This window comes from Nycticebus coucang, chromosome 3 (genome assembly GCF_027406575.1).
Source record: "Nycticebus coucang isolate mNycCou1 chromosome 3, mNycCou1.pri, whole genome shotgun sequence".
In the NCBI taxonomy this organism is placed as follows: Eukaryota; Metazoa; Chordata; class Mammalia; order Primates; family Lorisidae; genus Nycticebus; species Nycticebus coucang.
Window position 1 is genome coordinate 81,822,906 of NC_069782.1, and position 27,320 is coordinate 81,850,225.

Below are 27,320 nucleotides of genomic sequence, written 5' to 3' on the forward strand. Positions count from 1 at the left end.
GTGAATTTGCGAAGCCTCTGTTGGCTTACAGTGGCTCTGTTCATGATTACATTAACACGAAGAATAGACAATTCCCTCACTTACCTGTTTATTCACCTTAAAAACATTTTCCTATTACTTGAACAGTGTGATGACCTTGTTTTGAATAAGGTCTTACTGTGCTGTTTTTGTTAAATATGTCATGACAAAATTGGAGCCCATGGTCTTATAGAGACAAGGAGCTGACCATGCTGTGTCAAGGCATTTCCTCAGAGCACTGGCAAGGGTGAAGACAGCCTAGCACAGGGGGAGGTTTCCACACTAGAGAACTTTTATTAGCCCTGGGTTTGTCACAAAAGAGTCATGTGAAGTGGTTGATCACTTTTTCTCCATGAATGTTCATTTCAGAACTCAGAGTAAGGCTAGCTGAAGGAGGTTCTCAGCACTGAAAACTCCAGGAGGTATGCATTTAATCTTTCTCTGCATGTTCCCTGTACCTACATGATCCTATAATCAGAGTTCCCACAAATTTGCGCCATGCATGTCTCACTTGCCCAACCTCAGTTCAGATAGTGGTCAGTTTTCTGATGTATACAATAAGGAAATGGGCTCTATAACATTTCCTGGTATTAAAATTTTATGCCCCAACTTAAAGCTTGGGACAATATAAAACCAAAGTGAGCCATAATGGTTCAAAATTGGTTTGGGCAATATAGCCCAGCACAATAATTGACACCAAAAATACTTTCTTTACCTGTAATATGAGGGTAGATTCTCTTTGCTTTGTGCTTCAGAACGGATATGTGAGTGCTGTTCAGTCACCCTATAATTTAATAGTATCCACAGTCTTCATTTCATTGGCTTCATCTCTTTTCTATGGTATTTAGCCCAGATGATGCCTTCTTTTGCCCCATGATGATGTACTTTTCTTGTGTAGTCTAAACATTTTTGAAATGTATTTACATGAGGATGTGTGCATCTGTTGGTGGGTTAAGAGAAGTTAAGTTGTTAAGAAGTATAATAACTGTGCCCATAGGAGTGATATTTATTTTATTTTAAATTTTAAGTAATACAAAAGGAGGATATCAAAACATTTTTATTTTATTTTATTTTATTTATTTTTTGAGGCAGAGTCTCACTTTTGTCACCCTTGGTAGAGTGCCATGGTGTCATAGCTCACAGCAGCTTCAAACTCTTGGGCTCAAGCAATTCTCTTGCCTTAGCCTCCTGAGTAGCTGGGACTATAGGCACCTGGCTATTTTTAGAGATAGGGGTCTTGTGCTAGCTCAGGCTGGTCTCAAACTCCTGAGCTCAGGCAATTCTCCCTCCTTGGCCTCCCAGAATGCTAGGATTATAGGGAAGAGCCATTGTTCCGGCCCTCAAAATATTTTTAAAAAACTAATTTGCAATATGATAGTTAATTTGATTTTATATTTGGTCATTCAACAATAAGCTCAAGTCTTAAAACTATGAAAAAGTTAATGATATCCTAAATAATATTTTGAGAACTTTGCAATCACTGTAGTGTGTATTCTGCAGAGATTATTTTCCCTAGTTATTACCAAATTCCCATCCAAAGAGATTGTACCCTTTGCATTCCACTAGCAATGTGTAAGAATGCTCACAACTTCATCATATACTATATCGGTTAAGTGCGTTCTTGCCATTTTGATTGGTGAAAAATAATGTAATTTTAATTTTCATTTCTCTAACTGCATCAGCAAGCTTGAACATCCTTTTATGTGATTATAAGTCATCTACATTTCTTTTTCTGCGAACTTTGTTTATTTCTTAGTCTTTGTTTCTTCTATAAAGTTGTTGGCTTTTTTTCTTTTCCATCTTTGAAAATTCACTTTGTGAGGAAAATGCTGAATTTGTTTTTTAGTGCTACTCTTTTCCCCCCAATATGTAATGTTCTCTTTTAATTTGCATAGGACATCTTTCTATGTCACTAAATATTTTCTACTGTCATAAATAATTGATCAGCCAGGTGTACCCTCAAGAGCCCATCTTTCTCACACACACACACACAAATTATCTATATTTATGCCTTATTTTCTGTTTCTGGATATTGTGAATTTTGAGTAAAGATTTAAAACATCCTCAACTCACAGATTATGAAGGATTCATCCACATTTTATTCTGGTAATTTCATGATTTTTTTTGAATGTTGGGATCTATTTTAAAACCTAATGCACATTACAGGGAATCACCCAATTTCACCTTTTTCAAGCTATACTCAAAATGCTAATTTAATGTCCATCTTTTCTCTATCAATTTAAGATTTTTCCATATTTTATACTAAATTTCCAAGCGAAATTATCTACTTATACAGTTTATATTAAGTTTCATGTGTCCATTGGTCAGTACTTCACTGTTTTAATCATATAAGTTTTAGGGTACATTTTAATGTCTGATTAGGCTAGAATTCACTCATTGCTCTTTTGAAAATAAAGAATAAAGTGGAAGAAATCAGACTACCTTATTTTAATATTTACTATATATCCAGAGAAATCAAGACAGTCTGGAATTGGCAAAGGGAGACACATAGATTAATGGAACAGAATAGGAATCGGACAACAGTTCTACACAGTATGTTTACCTGATTTTTGACAAAGCAGCAACAACAATTCATGGAGGAAAGATACTCTTTTAATAAATGTTCTACAAATTTGACAAGTTAGACAACCACAGGGGGAAAAAGACAAGACCTTCAACCTAAACTCACATCTTATACACAAATTAACTCAAAATGGATCACATATTTAAATATAAAATATTCAGTAAAAAGCCTTTTAGAAAAAAATGTAAGAGAAAAGCAACAAGATGCATTCAAAGAGAAGATGAAACACATGATCTTAAAACAAAATATTGATGAAATAGGATTCATTAGAATTAAAAGGTTTGCTCTGCAGAAGGCCCTGTTAAGAGGATGAGAAATCTTTACTTCTCATTTTCAAAATGTATATCTCAAAAAGGGTCTCATACTTAAAATATACAGGGTGGCCTTAAACTTCATGTACAATTTAAAATAGTGTGCAATTTGCACACAAAGTTTATGGCCACTCTCTACAAAGGACTCACAGACTTGAACAAAAAAGTAAACAATACAATTAGAAAATAAGCAAAAGATATGAGTAGTCATTTCACTGAAGAGACTATATGGGTGGCAAATAAGAACATGACATGATATTCAACATTATTAGCTATTATAGAAGTACACATTGAAATCATGACATATCAGTGTATACCTATTAGAAAAATTGGGAAATAATAGTGACAATGTCAAATACTGGTGAGGACCTATAGAAACTACATTTATCATATATTGCTGGTGGGGATATAAAATGATATGGCCACTGTGAGAAATAGTTGACACTTTCTGTGTAGGGAGAATAATGCTTCCCAAAGATATTGAAACCCTGATCCCTGACAGTCACTGTGTTATCTTAAATAGCAAAGGGGACTTCATAGATGTGATTAAGGATAAAAAAGGAGGGATTATGATGGATAATCTAGGTGGGCCCAATCTAATCACTTGAATCCTTAAGAGCATAGAATCTTTCCTGGCTATGTCAGAGAGAGAGACTGGTCACAAAAGACAAGCTGGAGAGATATGCCATCATTGGCTTTGAATATGGAGGAATGAAGCTGTAAGGAATATAGACACCTCTGCAAGTTGGAAAAGACAAGGGAATGAATTTTCCCTTAGAGACTTCAGAAAGGAACACAACCATGCTAACACCTTGATGTGTTAGCCAATAAGACCCATTTTGAACAACTGACCACTAGAAACATAAGAACTGTACGACAGTAAATTTGTGGTGTTTTAGCCACTAAGGTTGTTACAGTAGCAGAAGAAATTTAATGGAACTTTAAAGGAAACCTAAATAAAGACTTATTTTATGTTTCATCAGTCACACTCCTGGGCATTTACCTTGGTGAAAAGCAAACATAAATCTGCGTAAAAGCTTGTAATAAACAAATACTGGTAACAACTCAATTGTTATTCAGCAGGTGAATAAACTGTGGTACATCCATACCATGGAATACTACTCAGAAATAAGAAGGAACACATTATTGATACAAGAACTTGGATGGATCTCAAGAACAACATGTTGAGTGAAAAATAGATCTAAAGGTCACATACCATTGGATTCCATTTATATAACATTCTTGAAATGGCAATATTATAGAGATGAAGAAAGGATCAGTGGTCTTCAGAGTATTGGGGAAGGGGATGAAGATGACCATAAAAAGATAGCGTGAATGGGATATTTGAGGTGATGAAACAATGAAACAAATGTGTTTCATGTTGTTGGTTAACAGAGAGGTGATAAAATTGCATTATAACCCAAACACGTGCAAAGGAGTGCTCATGAATAAGAGTATGGGGTGCAGTGTACTAATATTGATTTAATTGATTGGATTTTGTACTGTAATTGTGTAAGGTATTATCATTGGGGGGCATTGGGTGATAGGTACATGACACCTCTTAGGACTAATTTTGCAAATTTCTGTGGATCTCTAGTTATTGAAAAATCAGAGTTGAAAAAATAATGGAAGAATATTTGAGGGAATTCACTTTTCATTAACGACTGTGAACAATATTCTTAACTATTACTCAAAACATAGAGACAACAAGTGAAATAATAAATGGATGTAGTTGCATAAAACTAAAATCTTCTGCATGTTTACAAAAAAGAAAAAGCCAAGTAAAATAAAAAATTGATAATTTGAAAAATTATTTGCAACTAATATCACAGAAGAAATATTTTCAATATATAGACTTATGAACATGAAGAAAAATAGGACATCTCTGAAAACTAATGGACTAAAAATATTAACATTAAGTTCATAATAATATGAATATGAAATTCATATAAAAGAAAATAATGATTATAATGCATATGACTCATTATCATTTGAAAATTTGCTCACATCCATTCACAATAAGAGAGATTAAAGGTAAAATTGTAATAAGGTACCATTTCTCAACTGTGAAACTGCAACAAAAGAAATGTTTGACAACATGCTCTTCTGTCAATGCAGTGGGAGAAAATTAGGCATTCTCACAGATCTCTGGTGGGAATACAGATTAATAAATGCCTGTGTAGGCATAGATGGCAATTTCTAGGAAAATTACACATTCATTTATCTTTTGACCCAACAGTTCTACTTCTAGGAATTGATGCCAAAAATATGCATGTAAAAATATAAAAATTCATATGCTCCAGACGATCTTTGCAGGAATATTTGAAATAGCAATAGACTAGAAATAAGCCAGATGGCCATCAGTAGGAGACTGGATGAATAAACTGTAGTGCTCCATAGTGGAGTACTAAGTAGTTGTAAAAAGTAATTAGCAGGATACAAATATCTGAATTGGTGGTTTTTCTGGAATATCTTGTCTGAAAATAAAGACGATAAAAATGTGAGTAGAGTGCTACCATTTATTTAAGGAAAATGAAAATATCAAATTGTGTGTGTGTGTGTGTGTGTGTGTGCTTAACTATAAATATAGCTGGGAAAGAAAATAGGAATATTATAGGAAGGACAGAGTTAGAACCTAAACATCTTTCGATTAACTTAGTTTTGTCTTATAAATTTGATTTTGAAATAACATCCTTGAGAAATTAAAAAGTAATATGGAAAGATAAAGCGAGGGTATTTTTTTTTTTGTGTGTGTGCGTATATGTAATATTCAGAGTGGCACTATACCAACATTCTCTAAAACCCTGATCATTTGACTGTACATCCTTAGTGGAATATACCTTCAGGGGGAGGAACTACAACACAAAAATTCTCAAGAAACATGGGATTGGTGATAGTGTTGTTACTTGTTATTTCTTTTTGAGACTATTGGGTATGTGTATTTTGGGATCCATCAACTAAATAATTACATGAAGTTTTAAAATCTATTTTCTTTCTAGAGCACTTGGATTCCGTACATATGTGTGTAAGTGAGTGTGTGTTTTCTATACTTTTTAATGCAAAATGCCTTGGAAATGTCATATCCTAGTATCTAAGAGCTCCCATAGCTCATGGATTTATTTATTTATTTATTTTTTGTTGTTGGAGATAGTCTCAAGCTGTCACCCTGGGTAGAATACCATGGCATCACAGCTTAAAGCAACCTCAAACTCTAGGGCTTAAGCTATTCTCTTGCTTCAGCCTCCCAAGTAGCTGGGATTACAGGTGCCCACCACAGTGCATGGCTATTTTTTTGTTGGCTTGTTTGTTTGTAGCTGTTGTTGTTTGGCAGGCCCAGGCTGGATTCAAACCCACCAGCTCCAGTGTATGTAGCTGGCACCCTAGCAGCTGAGCTACAGGCGCGGAGCCATGTATTTATTCTTAAAACATAACTTTTCACTAAAAGAAACCAAAGATTTCTTCAGAATGACCAATTCCAGGTCTGGGACAGGAAATATTTGAGGTTATTTTATAATATCTTGTTATATATGTATATCAGATAAGAACTCAGTCAAAGAATAGTAGGGGAATGACTAAACAAATTTGAAGTCAACCCAAGTAAGTTTTGATTGGCCAAAAGTAGTACAATTTGAGCGTCACTAAAATTGCTTTCTGCAATGAATTTAAACATAACAAATATGAATAAAATGATAGAGTACAAATTTGTACTAAAAAAATCACCTAATCACCAGTGGAAACTCAAAAAGGAGGAGAAAGAATTTGGAATTTTATCGCATTTTTTCATACTCCTAAGTCACCAAAAAAGTAGATGAGTCAAACTTTTTCTTTATGTAAATATTCTAGCAAACAAACAAGAATAATAATAGAATTAGAACATCATCATTTTGTAAAACATTAGAGAATTAATACATAAAAGCACTGATACCTAACGACTGCTTCCATTACAAAAGCAGCAAGCTTTTTGCATATCTTCTGATAAAACTCACAAATCTATATTTAAATGCATTTTGCACCACCCAAAATACACTCTGAATGTATTCATGTCTCCATATTCAATTTAGCAGTGATACAGAATACAGAGTAACATGTAGAACAACATATTATATATTGAACAGCAGATGTTAACAGCAACCCATGGGTTGTAATCAGCAAAATTCAGCTTGTGGGAAGCTCTCTAGGACAAATGACCTGTTTTCTTTAACAAATACATGGCAAAGGGGATGAAGAGAGATGGAGAAGAAGCTAAATCTAAATGACTTAAGACATATTAACCAATTGAAATGTGTGGCTTATTTGATTTGATTCCCAGAAACAGTTAAAAATGTCATTTATGCTATAATGAGAAATTTGAACACTGCTAGTTATGCTTTTCAAGTTTTACTTTATTTTGAAAGGGAAAATAATAATTGTATACATTTACAGAGTACAAAGTGATGTTTTGATACATGTATACATTGTAGAATGATCAAATAAATCTAATCAGTATAGCCATCACATCAAATGAGTGATGAGCCATCACTCATTTCTTTGTCATGAGACTATTTAAAATTATCTTTTACTTATTTTGAAATAAATATTTCATTATTATAAATAAAAGGTAACTCTTGCACCCTGATGATAGGAATGGCTATTTTGATAAGCGCTGCAAAGATTCTTTAAAGAACTAAAGAGAGAATTACCATATAATCCAGCAATTCTATTACTGGATATAAACATAGACTCCAAGAAGTTGAAATTACTATGCAAATAAGATATCTGCACTCTCACATTCATTGCAGCATTATATACAATAGTCAAGATATGGAAATGTCCTAAGTGTTCATCAAGAGATGAAAAGATTTTTAAAATGTGGTATATATACACACGTTTATAGTCACCATAATGTGCAATACCAGAGCTTTTCCCTCCAATCTAACTGTAACTACTCAGTCATGAACCACCGTCTCCCCTTTCTCTATCAACTCCCTCTCCTCCAGTCCCTGGCAACCACCAGTCTACTCTCAGTTTGAGATTTTTAGATTCTGTCTATAAGCAAGACCACATGTATTTGTTTCTCTATTCTGGCCTTATTTCACTGAACATTATTTCCTCTAGGATCATCCATGTTTTTGCACATGACATAATTTCTTCTTCTTTTTTTTTAAATGCTGAATAATGTCCATTGCATATATATGCCACATTTCTAAAATCCATTCATATGTTAATGAATACTTAGGACATTTCTATATCTTGATTATTGTAAAAACACTGCAATGAACTTGAGATGGCAGATATCTTATCTGCATGTTGATTTTAATTTCTTTAGGTCTATGTGCATACCTAATAGTAGGGTTTATGGATTATATGATAATCCTAATTTTAGTTTTTTTCGAGAATCTCTATAGTGTTTATCAATATGGATGGCTACACCTATTTACAATACCACTATCAGGGTATAAGAATTTCCCTTTCTTCATATCCTTACCAACACTATAATCCATCTTCTTCGAAACAGCCAATCTAAGAGGTGTGATGGGTATCTCTGTGATTTTAATTTGCATTTCTTTGATAATTTGAGATATTGAATATTTTGACATTTATATGTCAGTTGTTTATATGTCTTCTTTTGAGAAATGTCTATTAAAGTCCTTTGGTTATTTATATTCTTGTTATTGAAAAGTTTAAGTTCATTATATATTTTGGATATTAGCCCCTTATCAGAAGTAGGGTTTGAAAATATTTTATCCCAATTTGTGGATTGTCTCTTAATTTTCTATCTGGTCACCTTTACTGTACAAAGGCTTTTTAGGTTGATAAAATCTCAATTGTCTATTATTGTTTTCATTACCTGTGTTTTAAGGGTCATATTGAAGAAATCTCTGCCCAGACCAACATCATGAAGCCTCCCATATACTTTTTCCAGTAGTTTTATAATTTCAAGTCTTATGTTTAAGTCTTTTTTTTTTTATTGTTGGGGATTCATTGAGGGTACAATAAGCCAGGTTACACTGATTGCATTTGTTAAAGTCCCTCTTGCAATCATGTCTTTGAGTTGATTCTTTTATAAAATGTGAAAAATGGCTCATTTTAATTTTTCTGTATGTGAATATTCCATTTTTCCAACCAACCCCATTTATTAAAGAGACTGTCACTTTTACAAAGTGCATTTTTGGCACCTCACTGAAAATTAATAGACTGTACATGTGTGGGTGTATTTCTGAGATCTATTCTGTTCCATTGGCTTTTTTTTAATGTCAGTACTACCCTATTTTGATTACAACAGCTTTGTAGTATATTTTTAAATCTGATAGTGTGATGCTTTCAGATATGCTGTTTTTGTTCAATATCATTGCAGCTATTAGGTGTCTATGGTGGAATTTTAAGATTTTTTTCTCTATTCCTTAAAAAAATGGCATTTTGATAGTGATTGCATTGAATATGTAGATGGACATTTTAACAACATTAATTTTTTCAATCCATGAACATGTTTTACTTATTTGTACAATCTTCAATTTATTTTATTTTTTATTTGTTAATTTTTCATTTTTTTAAGTTTTTAATATTCAGACCTTTCATTTCCCTGGTAAAATTTACAACTGTTTTCTTCTATGCTATTATCAGTGGGACTTTTTTTCAGACATATCATTGTTAGTGTATAGAAATGGTATTGAGTTTTATAAAGTGATATTGTATCCTGTAACTTTAATGCACTCAATAATCAATTGTTACAGTTTTTTGATGAGTTCTAAAACACTTTTTATACATAAGACCCTGTCTTCAGGGCCACGTGTCATGGCTTATGCCTGTAATCCTAGCACTCTGGGCGGCCAGGCCAGGAGGATTGCTTGAGGCCTGGAGTCCAAGACCACTCTGACCAAGAGTGAGACCCTGTCTCTCCTAAAATAGAAAAAATTATCCAGGCATCATGGTAAGATCCTATAATTGCAGCTACTCAGGCTGCTTAAGCCCAACAGTTTGAGGTTGAAGTGAGCTATGATGATGCCATCACACTCTAGCAAGGCAATAGAACAAAACTCTGCCTCTAAAAACTAAATCATAATGGGCAGCGCCTGTGGCTCAGAGGGTAGGGCACCAGCCCCATATACCGAGGGTGGCAGGTTCAAACCCAGTCCCAGCCAAACTGTAACAAAAAATAGCCAGGCGTTGTGGTGGGTGCCTATAATCCTAGCTACTCTAGAGGCTAAAGCAAGAGAATCACCTAAGCCCAGGAGTTGGAGGTTGCAGTTGGAGGTTGCAGTGAGCTGTGACGCCATGGCACTCTGCTGAGGGTGATAAAGTGAGACTCTGTCACTAAATAAATAAATATATATAAAATAAAAATAAATCATAACTTCAATAAACAGAGAGAATTTCACTTTATCCTTCCCTATTTAGATGTTTTTAATTTATTCCTACTGTCTGATTGCTCTGGCTAGGACTTTCAATGCTATGTTGAACGAAAGTGTCTAAGGGTGGGAATCCTTGCCCCTTTTTCTGATATTAAAGGAATAGCTTTCAGTTTTTCACAATTGAGTTTAACACTAGCTGTGAGCTTGTCACAGAAAGCTTTTTTTGTTTGTTTTTTGCATTTAAAAGAATATGATTTTTTTTTTTGTCCTTTTCTCTCTCTTCTCCTCTGGTACATTAATAATGTGTGTTGTAGTGATTGATATTATTACATAAGTCTCTTAAACCCATCTTTTTAATTCTTTTTTTCTACTCAGATTGTATGATTTCCAGTGACTTATCTTTGAGTTCACTGATCCTTTCTGTTTAATCTAGTCTACTCTTAAAACTTTCTACAGAATTGTTCAACTCAATTAAAGTATTCTTCAGCTCTATGATTTTTTGTTTGTTATTAAAAAAAAAAACATTTATCTGTTGACATTATCATTTTGCTCTTACATCATTCTTCTAACTTTGGTGAGCATCTTTATTACCATTACTTCGAATTTACTGTCAGGTAAATTTTATACCTCTACATCAATCAGGTTAGTTTATGAAGATTTATTTTATTTGGAATATATTACCCTGTTTCTTCATTTTTCTTAACTCTCTATGTTAGATAAGAAAACTACATCTCCATGTCTTGTCATATTGACCTTGTATAAGAGAAGGATTTCACCAATACATCCAACCAGAGATTTTAAAGTGTCTCTCAAATCTTTGGTTGTCTAAATTGCTCTCTATGTTTTTGATGGCCCCCTGGAGCATAGAATGTGCCCTATTTTTTCAGTATCACAGGACTAGCAAATTACTCCAATACTGGATGTTAAAAAGGTTAGGGTATTGCATGTGTGCTTTAATTTGGAAAAGCTGAACATGGATGTTTATTGCCCACCTTCTTTGTACTAAGAAGGAGAAAGGATGTGTTGCATACCCCAGTACTTATGTTCAAGCTGTTTTCTCAGATACTGGGGCAATAGCTGCTGAGTATGGGATTGTCATATGTCCACTTCTTTGGTATATTTGTGGTCTAAGGCCACTCAGGAATTCAAAGACAGGTTGAGGCCCAGGATTAAGTTGTTAAGGGGACAGTCCCTTGGGCGAGAGCTATATAATGTGTGGCACTGTGTGGTCACACTTCTGTGAAGAATGTGCAGGCCTGGAGTTTTCATTGCGGCAAGCCACAGGGAAGGCTTGTGAAATCTTGAGCTCCGGGTCTGGCTCCCTGAGTGATATTATTTAAACAAATGAGCTCCCTCATGAGCTCCCTCATGCAAGTTCCTCAGAAGCCAGGCTGTCAAGTAACCACTGAAAGTATGTGCCATATGCCCTTTTTAGAGAGAAAATGGAAGCTACATTTTTCTACTTCTTTTCTGCACTGTTCCAAGGGGGTGTTCTCATTCCAAGTGTTCGCACATTAATTTAAAATCACCTACTTAATTTTGTTGTGTAGGTATAGTTGCATGTGTCTAGTCTCTTTTTCTCCCAGAAGTAAGAAGATTAGGATGGAATCCTTTGGGAAGTAGCTATAAAAAATTGGGCATTTGATGTGTGGCATAAACCTCCTGTGGGGAGAAACAGGGAGTTTTGTTTTCAAAGCCCTTGCTCTATTCTGCTCCAGAGAAATGAAGACCCTGGACGTGATCATGAACCCATGAAAAAACTGCCACTTCTTTCAGTGGTTTAGAGAGGCACACATAATACTTACTCCTCACTGTTGCCAGAGCTGGAAGGTTTAGGTCACAGTCCCTCAGTGGAAGCTTTAAAAGTGTGGGTGCTTAGTGTGTGTACAAACTCCTTCCAGGAGAAATGAATAGATTTGGAGTTACCACTGGGATACACTAGGGGGATGGGCTTAAAGAGTGCCAATGTGCTTCCTATGCTGCCAGCAGGCTAACGTTTTTCAGCCTCTTTAACTTCCTGGTGCAAGTTAGTTGTTAATGGAAGGAATGGTGCCAAGTGCCCACAGGAAAAGTATTCCATAAAACCCTTCCAGGGAGAAATGGAGCTACATTTGTTAAGTCCATCCTTTGCACTGCTTCCGGGAAACGAAGCTTATTAAGTTACCTTTTGCTCATATAAAACTTAAAAATTTTACTGTGGACTAGACATGTGTCTAATTTCCTCTGCCCTCAGTTTGGTGAAGTAAGAGCCAAACCATGGGGAACCTGAGAGTTAGGGCACTGTATGTGAGGTACTAACCTTTCCCTTCATGTGTAATTGCTTGGTATTGGGGATTCTTTTCCTAACTTCATGGCATAACACTGGGCATGGGAGTCTGTGCCCACGTGACTCTCTGCTTTATCTACACATTCGATGTGAATGTTTTTTAGTTATCTGAAATGTAGAAGTCCCTGAATTGGCCTCTGATTTTTTCTCATGGAATAGATGTTTATTTGGTGTCTTTGCAGGTAGAGAGAGAGAGAAAGGATCTTTTTCTTTCATCATTTTGCTAAGATCACTCCTCTGCCTTTAAATTTTTGACTTGTAGTGGTGGCTCAATGCTATGATTTTTTTATTTACAAAAGGCTTACTGAGTTGAATCAACTCTATACATTTGTCAAAACTCATAGAACCCACCCAAAGTAGAGTGAATTTTCATGTATATATATTTTTTAATTTTAAACAAATAGTGGCAAACCAAACTTATAAATACAAATAAATTTTGCCCAATTAATTGCATCCTGTGATTTTTAAATATTAGAAAAATCAAGCAATTTAATGTACTCATTAATAAATTAATAAAGATAAAAACATTTGCACCTCAGTAATGTTTGATGATATTGAGCATTTGTTCATGTTAAAACTCATGCTAAAATGTGAACAGAGCAGAACTACCTTAATCTGAGAAGTTAGTCTATGAAAATCATAGAGCAAACATCACAGCTTTTCTTTGAGATCTGGATCAAGATAAAGATATCCACTGTCATTTGAAAGTCATGAGGGTGAATCCCTCATAAATAAAATTAGTGCCCTTTTAATGGGTCCTTTTGACCCATTAAATACAGGCACAGAGAAAATTATAACCAGTACATTAACTAAAACACAAAATGGAAAATAATGGAAATTTTTGGAGTTTATTGTATTTAATGAGGTCAAATATTATTTTGTAAAACTTTTGTTTCAAGTCTATGGCTACATGATGTAAACCTATTTCTTGGTGTGGTTTACGTCACAAAAATATGAGAAACACCACCTGGAGAATAGAGTGTGAATACCTTTGTAAATTACATAACTCTCTCTTAACCCAGAATTTGCCTACAACCTCTCTCACATCTCACTTTTCTCTGTCCCATCCTCCTTTATCCTTTTCTCTAGCATTATTTAAATACTTGTGCCTCTCTGTACTTAGCTAAATATGTTTAAATTATTTGCCTACAGGCTTCTTTATCACTGCACATGGTGCTTTTTGAGGGAATGATTTTGCTTCAACTATCTATTAATTATCATGATAAATATTTGAAGAAAGTAGAAAAGAGAGGAAAGAAGGGAAGAAGGACCAGAGCCTGAATAGCAAAAGAACATTTCCAGCACTATGTCTTTATTCAGGCTTGAGCACAGTATGTGGAATTAGAGAGAGTCTTCAGAATGGGGAATCCAACACCTCTTGTCACTCATTGCCTGCCAAGCCCAGAAGCGAACATGCTGAGCTTTATTTTCCACATGGATCCCTGTCACCTAGAAAAAGTGACATTTCCCCCCATAGGACTGCTTTTCATAATGAGAAATGGGCCATAGAAGTATCTTGGCAAACAGGGGGAACTGAACTGTCAAATTATCCTCTGCTCTGGGGTAGCAGGAGAAGTCTGACTTCTGTTATCATTTGCTTCTCATTACTTGGTTAGCTTTATTAGCTTCCTGATGCTATTTAAATCCTGATGTGAAAAATCTACAGATAGATGAGCTTGTGCTCTAACACTTTCTTTGCCAAAGCCTCTAGGGTGGTTTATTAATGAATTGTAGAAAGAAACCATTCTTTGAAAATTGTGGAAATCATTCCATTTTTCTACTTATAATGAAAATATTTTGGGGGGAATAATGGAACTAAGCGTGTGAGGTACAAGAATACATGAAACAGGCTTCCCGCACTCAAGAAGCTTAATGATATGGGGTCCATACAGAAAATTAAAGAGAAAGACATAATGGTGTAAGTATAAAAGTAGAGATTTTCATTGTGCTGTTGTGTGGAATGCACATTCCAAACTTTAATGTGCATTCAAATTGTCTGGAATTCTTGATAAAATACAAAGTCTGGTTCAGGAGGTCTGGAATGGGTCCTGAGAGGCTGAATTTATAATAAGCTCTCATATGATGATGCTCCTGGTGCAAGAACCTCCTTTGAATTATGGGAATCTGGAAACACAGAAGTGGCAATGTACCCCGTCTGTTGATATGTGAATGGAATGGGCTTCCCAAAGAAGCCAAGCATTTAATCAAACTTTGACAGCTGTGTAGCTGTTCCCAAGCTGACCTTGGGGTCGCAAACATTCAAGGTAGAGACAAGAGCATGCCCACAATCAATTACATAAAGGTAACTACCATGGAGTCATGTGATTGAAGCAGAACCATGACAGGTGAATAACAGGTGACAACCAGCGATGACATACATATACCAAGTTTTTTTTTTTTATTGTTAAATCATAGCTGTGTACATTAGTGCAATCAAGGGGTACAATGTGCTGCTTTCATAAACAATCTGAAATATTCTCATCAAACTGTTCAACGTAGACTTCATGGCATTTTCTTAGTTACTGTGTGTAGACATTTGTATTCTGCCTTTAGTAAGTTTCGCCTGTACCCATTCTTAAATGCACTATAGGTGTGGCCCCACCCATTACCCTCCCTCCCCTATATTCTCCCCCCTCCCTTGGCCCTTCCTTGGCCCTTTCCTCATAGTCTTGTGCTATAGTTGGGTTATAGCCTTCATGTGAAAGCTATAATTTAGCTTCATAATAGGGCCAAGTACATTGGATACTTTTTCTTCCATTCCTGAGATACTTTGCTAAGAAGAATATGTTCCAGCTCTATTCATGTAAACATGAAAGAGGTAAAGTCTCCATCTTTCTTTAAGGCTGCATAATATTCCATGGTGTACATGTACCACAATTTGCTAGTCCATTCGTGGGTCAATGGGCACTTGGGCTTCTTCCATGACTTAGCAATTATGAATTGGGCTGCAATAAACATTCTGGTACAGATGTCTTTGCTATATTGTGATTTTTGGTCTTCTGGGTATAAACCTAGTAAAGGAATTATAGGATCGAATGGCAGGTCTATTTTTAGGTCTCTAAGTATTCTCCAAACATCCTTCCAGAAGGAACGTATTAGTGTGCATTCCCACCAGCAGTGTAGAAGTGTGCCCTTTTCTCCACATCCACGCCAGCATCTCTGGTTTTGAGATTTTGTTATGTGGGCTTCTCTTACTGGGGTTAGGTGATATCTCAATGTAGTTTTGATTTGCATTTCTCTGATGATTAAGGATGATGAGCTTTTTTTCATGTGTCTGTAGATCATGCATCTGTCTTCTTTAGAGAAGTTTCTCTTCAAGTCCTTTGCCCACCCTGAGATGGGATCACGTGTTCTTTTCTTGCTAATACATTTGAGTTCTCTGTGGATTCTGGTTATTAAACCTTTATCAGAGGTATAACCCGCAAATATTTTCTCCCATTATGAGAGCTGTCTGCTTGCTTTACTTACTATGTTCTTGGCTGTGCAGAAGCTTTTTAGTTTGACCAGGTCCCAGTGGTGTATTTTTGATACTGCTTCAATTGCCTGGGGAGTCCTTCTCATAAAATATTCACCCAGCCCGATTCCTTCAAGAGATTTCCCTGCACTTCCTTCAAGTAGTTTTATAGTTTCATATCTTAAGTTTAAATCTTTTTTTTTATTGTTAAATCATAGCTGTGTACATTAGTGCAATCAAGGAGTACAATGTGCTGGTTTCATACACAATCTGAAATCCAGTGAGTGTCTATGTTAGTTAATGGTGAAAGGTGTAGGTCCAGTTTCAATCTTCTACAGGTTGCCAGCCAGTTCACCCAGCACCATTTGTTAAATAGGGAATCGTTTCCCAGCTGGATGTTTTTAATTGGCTTGTCAAAGATCAAATAATGGTAAGTAGCTGGATTCATCTCTTGGTTCTCTATTCTGTTCTAGACATCTACTTCTCTGTTTTTGTGCCAATACCATGCTGTTTTGATCACTATCGATTTATAGTACAGTCTCAGTTCTGGTAGGGTGATTCCTCTTGCTGTGTTTTTATTGCTGAGTAATGTTTTGGCTATTTGAGTTTTTTTCTGATTCCATATAAAACAAAGTGTTATTTTTTCAAGATCTTTAAAATATGACAATGGAGCTTTAATAGGAATTGCATTGAAGTTATATATTTCTTTGGGTAGTATAGACATTTTAACAATGTTGATTCTTCTCAGCCATGAGCATGGTATGTTTTTCCATTTGTTAACATCTTCAGCTATTTCTTTTCTTAAAGTTTCATAGTTCTGTTTGTAGAGATCTTTCACATCCTTACATCCTTTTTTAGGTATACTCCCAAATATTTCATCTTCTTTGGCACTACTGTGAAAGGAATAGAGTCCTTGACTGTTTTTTTCGGCTTGGTTATTGTTGGTATATATAAAGGCTACAGATTTATGTGTGTTGATTTTGTAGCCTGAGACATTGCTGTATTCCTTGATCACTTCTAAAAGTTTTGTAATAGAATCCCTAGTATTTTCCAGATATACTATCATATCATCTGCGAAGAGCAAAAGTTTGATCTCTTCTGACCCTATGTGGATACCCTTGATCGTCTTTTCTTCCCTAATTGCAATGGCTAAAGCTTCCATTACAATTTTAAAGAGCAATGGAGACAATGGGCAACCTTGCCTGGTTCCTGATCTAAGTGGAAATGATTTCAATTTAACTTCATTCTAGTTAAATGAGTTGGGTTTGCTGTAGATGGCCTCCATTAGTTTAAAGTTTGCTGTGGGTTTGCTGTAGATGGCCTCCTGTGGGTTTGCTGTAGATGGCCTCCATTAGTTTAAGAAATGTCCCTTCTATACCAATTTTCTTAAGTGTTCTGATCATGAAGGGATGCTGGATATTATCAAAAGCTTTTTCTGCATCAATTGAAAGAATCATATGGTCCTTATTTTTTAGTTTGTTTATGTGCTGAATTACATTTATAAATTTACATATATTGAACCAGGCTTGAGACCCTGGGATAAATCCCACTTGGTCATGGTGTAGAATTTTTTTGATGTGCTGTTGGATTCTGTTTGTTAGGATCTTATTGAGTATTTTAGCATCAATATTCATTAGTGATATTGGTCTATAATTGTCTTTTCTTGTTGGGTATTTCCCTGGTTTGGGGATCAAGGTGATGTTTGCTTTGTAGAATGTGTTGGGTAATATTCCTTCTTTTTCTATATTTTGGAAGAGGTTTAGTAATATAGGTACTAGTTCTTCCTTAAAGGTTTGGGAGAATTCTGATGTAAAGTCACCTGGTCCTGGGCTTTTCCTTTTATGAAGATTTTGTATAGTTGATGCTATTTCAGAACTTGATATAGGCCTGTTCAACATTTTCACTTCATTCTGGCTAAGTCTTGGTAGGTGGCGTACTTTCAGGTATTAGTCGATTTCTTTCAGATTGTCATATTTCTGAGAGTAGAGTTTCTTGTAGTATTTGTTAAGGATGTTTTGAATTTCTGAGGGGTCTGTTGTTATTTCATCATTACCATTTCTGATTCATGAAATTAGAGATTTTACTCTTTTACTCTTTTTCCTGGTTAGGTTGGCCAAAGGTTTATCTATTTTATTGATCTTTTCAAAAAATCAACTTTTGGATTTATTGATCTGTTGTATAATTCTTTTGTTTTCAATTTCATTTAATTCTGCTCTGATTTTGGTTATTTCTTTTCTTCTGCTGGGTTTGGGATTGGAGTGTTCTTCCCTCTCCAGTTGCTTGAGATGTCCCATTAAGTTATTAACTTCCTCCCTTTCTGTTTTCTTGAGGAAGGCTTGCAGTGCTATAAATTTCCCTCTTAGGACTGCCTTTGCAATATCCCACAGGTTCTGGTAATTCGTGTCTTGATTGTTGTTTTGTTCCAAAAATTCAGTGATTTCCTTCTTAATCTCATCTATAATCCATCTATCCTTCAGCATAAGGTTGTTTAGCTTCCATGTTTTTGTATGGGTATGCAGGTTCCTGTTGTTACTGAGTTCAACTTTTATTCCATGATGGTCTGAGAAGATGCAAAAAATAATTTCTATTTTTTAAAATTTGCTGAGGCTAGATTTGTGGCCTACAATGTGGTCGATTTTGGAGTATGTTCTGTGGGCTGATGAGAAGAATGTGTATTCAGTTTTGTTGGGATGAAATGTTCTGTAGATTCTGTTAAGTCCAGATGTTGAATGGCTAAGTTTAAATCTAAAATTTATTTGCTTAGCTTTTTTTTGGAGGATCTAACCAGCACTGCTAGAGGGGTGTTAAAATCTCCAACTACTATGGAACTGGAGGAGATCAAGTTGCTCATGTCTGTTAGACTTTCTCTTATAAAATGAGGTGCATTCTGGTTGGGTGCATAAATATTAATAATTGAAATCTCATCATATTGTGTATTACCTTTAACAAATATAAAGCGTCCATCCTTATCCTTCCTTATTTCGGTTGGTATAAAGCCTATTGTGTCTATGAATAGGGTAGCAACACCTGCTTTTTATGCTTTCCATTTGCCTGGAGTATAGATGACCATCTTCACTTTGAGTCTATATTTGTCTTTCAATGTAAGATGCAATTCTTGTATGCAGCAGATATCTGGCTTGAGTTTTTGTATGCACTCAGCCAACCTTTGCCTCTTTAGAGGACAATTTAAACCATTCACATTAATTGAGAATATTGATAAGCCTTTTGAGAGTCTGGTGGACATTTTTAATCCTTTTGTAACTGTGGAAGTTGGAATTTGATCAAAATTTTCTGGGTGGGTTTACTTTTGTGGTGGAGCATTATGCTGCTCTTTATGGTGGATAGGTCTGAGAATATCCTGGAGAGCTGGTTTAGTTATGGCAAATTTCTTCAACATGTGAATGTCATTGAAGTATTTAATTTCTCCGTCATAAATGAAGCTCAATTTAGCTGGGTACAGGATCCTGAGTCGAAAGTTATTTTGTTTTAGGAGATTAAAAGTCGATGACCATCCTCTTCTAGCTTGAAAGGTTTCAGCAGAGAGATCTGCAGTTACTCTAATATTCTTCCCCTTGTAGGTAATGGTTTTCTTTCATCTGGCTGCTTTCAGAATTTTCTCCTTCATATTAACTTTAGTGAAATTGATTATGTGTCTGGGGAATGTCTTATTTGGGTTGTGTCATGCTGGAGTTCTGAAACTGCCTGCTATCAGAATTTCAGAATCTCTTAGTATGTCTGGAAAGTTGTCCTTTATTATCTCATGGAGAAGAGACTCTGTGCTTTGTGAAGCCACTTCATCACTTCGGGGATCCCTATAAGACAAATATTGTTTTTTTTCTAATTATCCCAGAGCTCTCTGAGAGAGTGATCTGTTTTTACCCTTCATTTCTCTTCCTCTTTGAGAGTTTGGGAGCATTCAAAAGCTTTGTCTTCAATGTCATAAATCCTTTCTTCTGCTTGCTCCATTCTGTTGCTGAGGGATTCTCCTGTGTTTCTCAGGTCTTTGAGGGCTGCAACTTCTTGTCTCAATGTGTCAAAATTTTTGGTCATTTGTTCTTTGAATTCGTTGAATTCTTGAGATATCTTTTGGGTTACTGCTTGGAATTCTAATCTGATCTTATTTGCTATCCAGATTCTAAATTCGATTTCTGACATCTCAGCTATTTGTTTGTGCATGGGATCTTGTGCTGTGTCTGCCCCATTGATCCTTGGGAGAGTTGATCTACTCTGATTATTCATATTGCCAGTGTTTTTCCCTTGATTTCACCTCATGATTATTTTTCACCATTGCCTCTGGCCATCCTCAGAATTGGGGAGGTGTCTCTCCAATATTAGACTCCAGTGGGATCATTCTATTGTTGCTGGAACTTCATAGGGAGTGACCCTGTGTAGTTCCTCTGGGGCTGCCCAAGCCAGGGAGTTCTGGTTGTGGAAGCAACTCTGGAGTGTGACACACCTGGATCCAGCAACAGGGCGGGAGGTGGTGTGCATGGTTCTGGGAGTGCCTGGTGCCCAGTGACTTTAGCACAGAGAGTCCAAGGCTCCAGCAGTCTCTGGCCAGGCGAAGGGCTCTGCGCAGAGGCAGAGAGGGCTCTGGAGGGCATGTGGCTACCAGAGTCCCTGGCCAGATGAGCAGGTCATTGTGGAGGCAAGGAAGGTACAGGAGGGAGGATGCAGGGTTGCGGGCTTCCACAGTTTCTGTGCAGGGCATGTGGCGGCCCAGCTGGCACGTGTTGCACATCGGGGGTCATGACGCAGCTCTTATGGAGGTCCAGGTGGTGCCAAGCCCAGGAGTTTGAGGTTGCTATGAGCTGTGACGCCCCAGTACTCTACCCAGGGTAACAGCCCGAGGCTCCTGTGTGCCAAAACCAGTCTCACTCTGCCCCTGAGGGTTAGGGCTTTAAGGCTGCTTACTCCCCACCTTTAGGCTGTTCAGTCACTAGGTTACTCACTCCCGCCCAGTCCTTGCTCTGTGACCCTGAGGGCAGAGCTTGCTGGGGCAGTTCTCTCACAATGGCCCATATACCAAGTTTTAAGGACTATAGTAAGAAACATACACTATATCTTGTAGACATTGGGGAACAATTAAAAAGACAGTATTTGGCAATAATTTTGCCTCTTTTACTCTGGAGAGAGTGAGCAATCAATGTCTCCTGCCACACCAGTAAAGTAATTTGTGAAGAGGATGAAATAAATGCTATAAATCCATTGGCTCTGTATATATCATGTTTATGTGATTATATGATGTATGCAAAGTGTTCTGTGCTTTTAAAAGTGTTTTAGCCAAAATGTATGCAGAAATAAACCAACTCAATATTAAGAGTTAGAGCTTATGATTTGAGGGAAAGTATAATGCTGCTTTTAATTGAAGTAAAATTTATACGACATACATTTCATCATTTTAAAGCTAATACTTCACTAGCATTTAGTACATTAACAATGTTGTTAAATGACCACTCTATTTAGCTCCCAAATATTTTTATAATTCCAAAGAAAATACCATATCCATTAAGCAGTCAATTCCCATTCCCCTCTCCTCTGAGGCTCTGTAAAACACTAATCTCTTTTTCTTGTGGATTATCCTATTTAGGATATTCAACATTGTTTTGGATTGAAGGTTTGTGTATACCCCAATATTGTATGTTGAAAACTTAACATCCAATGGGATGATATTAGGATATGAGTCCTCTGGGAAGTATGTGCAAAAAGGTGGGGCTTTTTGGAAATTGTGGGAGTAGGTCCCTTATAAATGGGATTAGTTTCCTTTTAAGAAGAGACATGAGAGTTTGTGCTCTCTCACTGCTCTTCACCATGTGAGAATACAATAGCAGATACCCCTCTGCAAACCTGCAGGAATTGGGCCTTTACCAAGCATGGAATCTGCTATCACCTTGATCTTGGACTTCCCATCCTGCAGAATTTGTTCAAGCCACCAGACTATGGTAATTTGCCATAGCAGCATAACTAAGTTAAACTAACTAAAACACATAAATGTAATGAAAAATGTCACATTATGTGACTGGCTTTCACTTAGCACAATTCAAGCTTCATGAATTTTTTAGCATGTATCAGTACTTCATTCTTGGCTGAACAAAATTGGATTGTATGCATACACCACATTTAAAAAACTTAGTTTATCAGTAGATGTACATTTGGGTTGTTTCCACGTTTGGCTATTGTGGATAGTGCTACTATGAACATATAAGTTTTTGTTTAAATACATGTTTGCGTTCTTTTGAATATATTTCTAGAATTAGAAATGATGAGTCCTATGGTAACTTCATATTTAACTGTTGAGAAAACATATTAAACTCACTGGATATACTATTTAACATCCCCAACTTCAATGTATACAAGTATCAGTTTCTCCATATTCCTTTCATTGCTTGTTATTATCCATTTACATACATATCAAAACTATATACATATACACACACATATATATGTCCATATATATATATATACACACACACACACACATAGATATATACATACATATATATCTAAAGAGAGAGCAGGAGAGAGAGAGATACATCCTAGTGAGTGTGAACTGGTACCTCATTATGATTGTGATTTGCTTTTCCTTGATGAACAATGTTGTCAAATATCTTTTCATGTTAGTCCATGGTATTTGAGTCTCTCTTAATGTCCTTTCATTTCTATCTAATGGACATTAGCAAATTGCTTCTCTCTTGTCCCTTCCAAGAATTTATCTTTGTCTTCAGTTTTGAAATATTGACAATAATTTTTTAATATCTTTGAGTTCATCTCACTTGAATTTCATTGAGATTTTTAACTATGTAGATTAATGCCTTTTGTCAAATTTTTGACCAGCATTGGATAAAGGGAGGGTAAGAAGCTTTCTATTTCACTATTTTGTTAAGACCACTCCAATACCTGTTTTGCTTTTGTAAAGAAATGTCAATTCAAGAATTTTTCTATTTTTAAAAAATCAGGTTGTTTGTCTTTTGGTTGTTGAACTGTAGGAGGGTTTTGTTGTTGTTGTTGTTGTTTGTTTCATATTCTGGACCCTAAACTCCTCTCAGAGTTCTTTAGATTGCTTTTTCTTTTTCTTCTTTTTTTTTTTTTTTACCTTCTTGATAATGTCTTTTGGTGAATGAAAATTTTAAATTTTGGTAAAGTCTAATTCATATATCTCTTTTTCCCTTGGTTTATTGTGCTTTTCATGTCATACATAAGAATCCACTACCAAATTAAAAGTCATGAAGATTTTTTATTTTTGTTTCTATATCTTTTTTAACCACTTGTATTAAGTATTTGATCTATTTTGATTTAATGTTTTTATATGACAGAAATTATAGTGAAATTTCCTTCTTTTGCATGCAGATATCCAGTTCTAATATCATTAAAGCATAGTTTCATCCCTATTGAATTGTCTTGGCACCCTTATCAAAAATAAATTGACCATAGATATATGGTTTTATTTCTGTACTCCAGTGTACATGGGAATGTTTACAAAACCCTGTCTCTCAGATATTTAATTTATACCCCTTGTCTTTCTTGGGCTTTTTGGTATGTGTGTTGACTGTTTTGACTGTTCTCTCTTTCCATAAGCTGTTACAATCAGTATTTTTGCTCTTAAATATTTCACTAAAAGTATCCCAAGAAAATATCCTTTCCCTAAGAATGCTCTGAGTTAGGCAACACTAGCCCTTCTGTAAGTCTTTGAGGAAGCCACACAGTCAGGTTAATGCACAACACCATAAATTTTTCTTGAGAATAAGGTTTGTATTGCTCCCTATAGCACTTGCAGCTCACACCAGGAGCTCAGGCAGCCATTTACTTGGCTTTTGATATTCTGAAGTGTGGGGAGTGGTAGGCAGGTGATTTAAAATGCCATAATTCTGTCTTACTTTAATGTAGCCACTTCCTTCTTTATTAAACTTCCCCTGGCTATTGTTAAGTTTTTGACTAAATTCCAGAGTCCAGCAAACATTACCTCTGATGTATTTTTCCCCCAAGTTTATTAGTTGTTTTTTCTAGATGAACAGCGTCCTGGATCTCCCTACTCCACCATATTTGTTAAATTTGCCATAATGTTTTATAGCCCATAGTGTAATTAATCTATTTGTAATTAATCCAAAAAATCCATTCTGCTCAATTTGAGTAGAGAAGGGAGCCATGTTAATTTGAGTGTTAATTATTAAGGAGCATATTACTTCTGGACCAATTTCTTTTACTTCCAGAGCAAAAGAGATTTCTGACCTTATATCTACTTTGATTATATCTCATTATACTGTCCTTATAGGAATCCAGCAGTCCTAATTACAAGAGAAAAACTTAACTGTTGACTAAGGTAAACATTACTTTTATACTGGTCTTGGCTGCACCGACCTCTGTCCCTCACTTTTGCTTCTCCTCCTTCTTCCTATTTAGGGTTTGATAAAATGTGTCTTTTACTATTCCAGAGACATCTAAGATACAGTTCTTGAGGAGGATCTGAGGTGTTTATATTATTTTTTATACTTAAAAGATATTCATTCAATGTTTACAACAACTTAACACCTACTTTATGCCAAGACAAAGCCAAGAACTAGAAAGACAGGGAGGAAAAAAAGGTCTACACCTTCATATAGCTTACAGGTAGCACGCATTGCAGGGGTTCCAAGACAAAGTACAGGAATTTTTTGCTTTATTGTGCTTCGCAGATTCTGTATTTTATTTGTGACAACGTGCTTTGAATAAGTCTATAAGTACCACTGTCCCAAGAGTATGTTCTCACTTCATGCTTCTTTCTGTGTCACATTTTGGTAATTCTCACAATAGTTCAAACCTTATCATTATTATTATTATGTCTATTTGGTGACTTATGATCAGTGATCTTTGATGTGATTATTATAATTGTTTTGGGGCACCACAAGCTGCACTCACATAAGACAGTAAACCAAATAAATGGATGTGTTCTGACTGCCCCACTAACCAGTCATTTTTCTATTGCTCACTATTACCTCAGGCATGCCTATCCCCTGAGACACAACAGTATTGATGTGAGGCCAATTAATAACCCTGCAGTGGCCTTTAAGTGTTCAAGTAAACGGAAGAGTCACATGTCTTTCACTTTAGATCAAAGTTAGAAGTGGGGATTTTGGAGGAGGCAAGGAAGATGGCTGACTAGAGACTGGTAGCCAGATGAATCTCAGAAAGAAAATTTAGATGAACAAAAAACATAACTCAAATGTAATTGTTAGTGGAAAGTACCAGAACCTACAAGAAATTCCTTGGAAAGACATTGCAAAGCAGAGTAAGAAAGAGTAAGATTTTGGCAGAAATCAACCCCTGAGACTTGGAGTTCCATGCAAAAGGTAAGTATGGATTTTGTTTCTCCTTCCCTAGCACCTCTGAGATTCAGCAGTCTCCTGAGCTGCTGGGGAGAGGGCTTTTCTACTCTTATGAACCCCAAATCTGGTGCCACCAGTGAACTGGGACTTCTTGAAAATAAAACACTGGAATGTCAGCACCCTCAAGGTGGTTCCTTCCCCTCTGTTGGTGTGGCCACCACACACTGTTTCCACAGAGAATGGAGATCAAATAATTCCTTCTAAAGACCTGCAGCAGACTACTCAGACTGTAAACTCCCTGCCCACCCGTCTTCCCCAGGGCTGCTCACCTGGCTACTACAGCAGAACGCAGCATACCCCAAAGCATAGGGATATTAATCCTACTTGAGCACTCCATGGGAAACTAGGGACCATCATGGCCATCCCCTGGTATGGCTGGGGACTGAACTTGAGGGACAAGGGCACAGGCCTATAGGCCAGTACCCATATTTCCAAACTTAGTCATGTTGCTAGGGGACACAGAGGAGAGATTTGTGAACTAATCTTTAAAGATGAGAGAGCCTATGTGTGTAGAGCTGAAAGGAGAGAGGGGTGTGGGTCTTTTGGTCCAAGATGAGATTGTGGTCAGGGGAGATCGCAACCTGCAGCACCTGGAGCTCAGCTAGTTTCGGTTATTGCTTGTGGTTAGATACAGGAAGGATATAGTTAGATACAGGTTAGATACAGTGATCTTTGATGTGATTATTATAATTGTGGCACAGGACAAGGGGGAGAAAAGTAAACCCCATTCCTGACATCAAGTTTGTGAATACTAGATGGCTCCTCTCAGAAGTAGACTTTCTGTCTTGGTGGGGCTGCTTCAGCCCTACTTGGTGGTTTTCCCCAGCATCCTAGGAATGGATCCTCAACCTAACTTCTGCTGAGTCATCTCTTGCACCTAGATTTGTGGAGTTGTAACACAGCTTATCAAACCCAGCAGGGCCCAGCCTTGCTTCTCCACACACCTTTGGTCTAGTGGAGAATAAGGACTCACCTGGAAGTTTCAGCCCTACCCCCGCCACACACACAGAACCACCTGGGACATTTGAGTGTTTCTCCTGATGGGCCTGGTCACAGGTCCCATAAGAAACACTGTAGCTGGCCCTTTCTTGCAAGTGCTGTCTACTGGTAGGGAGGACAACTTGTACAGGCCATCACAGCATTTACTGATTCCATCATATGGGAACTGACTTGCTCTTATTGTCTCAGAAATTATACTGAGCATCAGAAATGATTCACACTCTCAACAAGATCACAGGGCTGGGCAAAGAGAAATGATTTCAAAGACCTCCATCACACACATAACATCTCACTACTACAACCTAAAAATAACTATCAATTGAGAAAACTACCACACTAAAAGTATCAATAATCAAGGTATCTATTTAGAATCTAGACCACCAACAAAGTACCTAGAAGCAAAGCCAAAGATCCTTACCCAAAAATATGCTACAAACACATCCTAAAGAATGGGGGTGGGTGTAATCCCATTAATCCCCCTCCTTCCCCCGTATATGTGAATCCTAGTAAATGTGGAATGTAAAGGTCTTAGCAAAATAACTAATAAAATGCTACAAAAGCTATGTTAACTAATGTGATGAAAATGTGTCAAACGATCTATGAACCAAGTGTATGGTGCCCCACGATCATACTAATGTACACAGCTATGGTTTAATAAAAATAAAAAAATAAAAATAAAAAAAAGAATGGGGGTGGGGAGGGAAGCCCCATCTAAACAAAAGAGAATCCAAAATCAAGAAGTGACGACTGCTCCATATGGGAGAGAATGGAGTAAGAACTCTGAAAGTGTGAAAAATTAGAGTAAAGGAACATGCCTGAAAGGGCCCACCAGGTTTCTAGCAATGGATCTCAATCAAAATAAAAACACTGAAAACACAGGTAAATAATTCAAAATATAAATTATAAGAAAGCTCAGTGAGATCCAAGAGAAAATGGAAAAT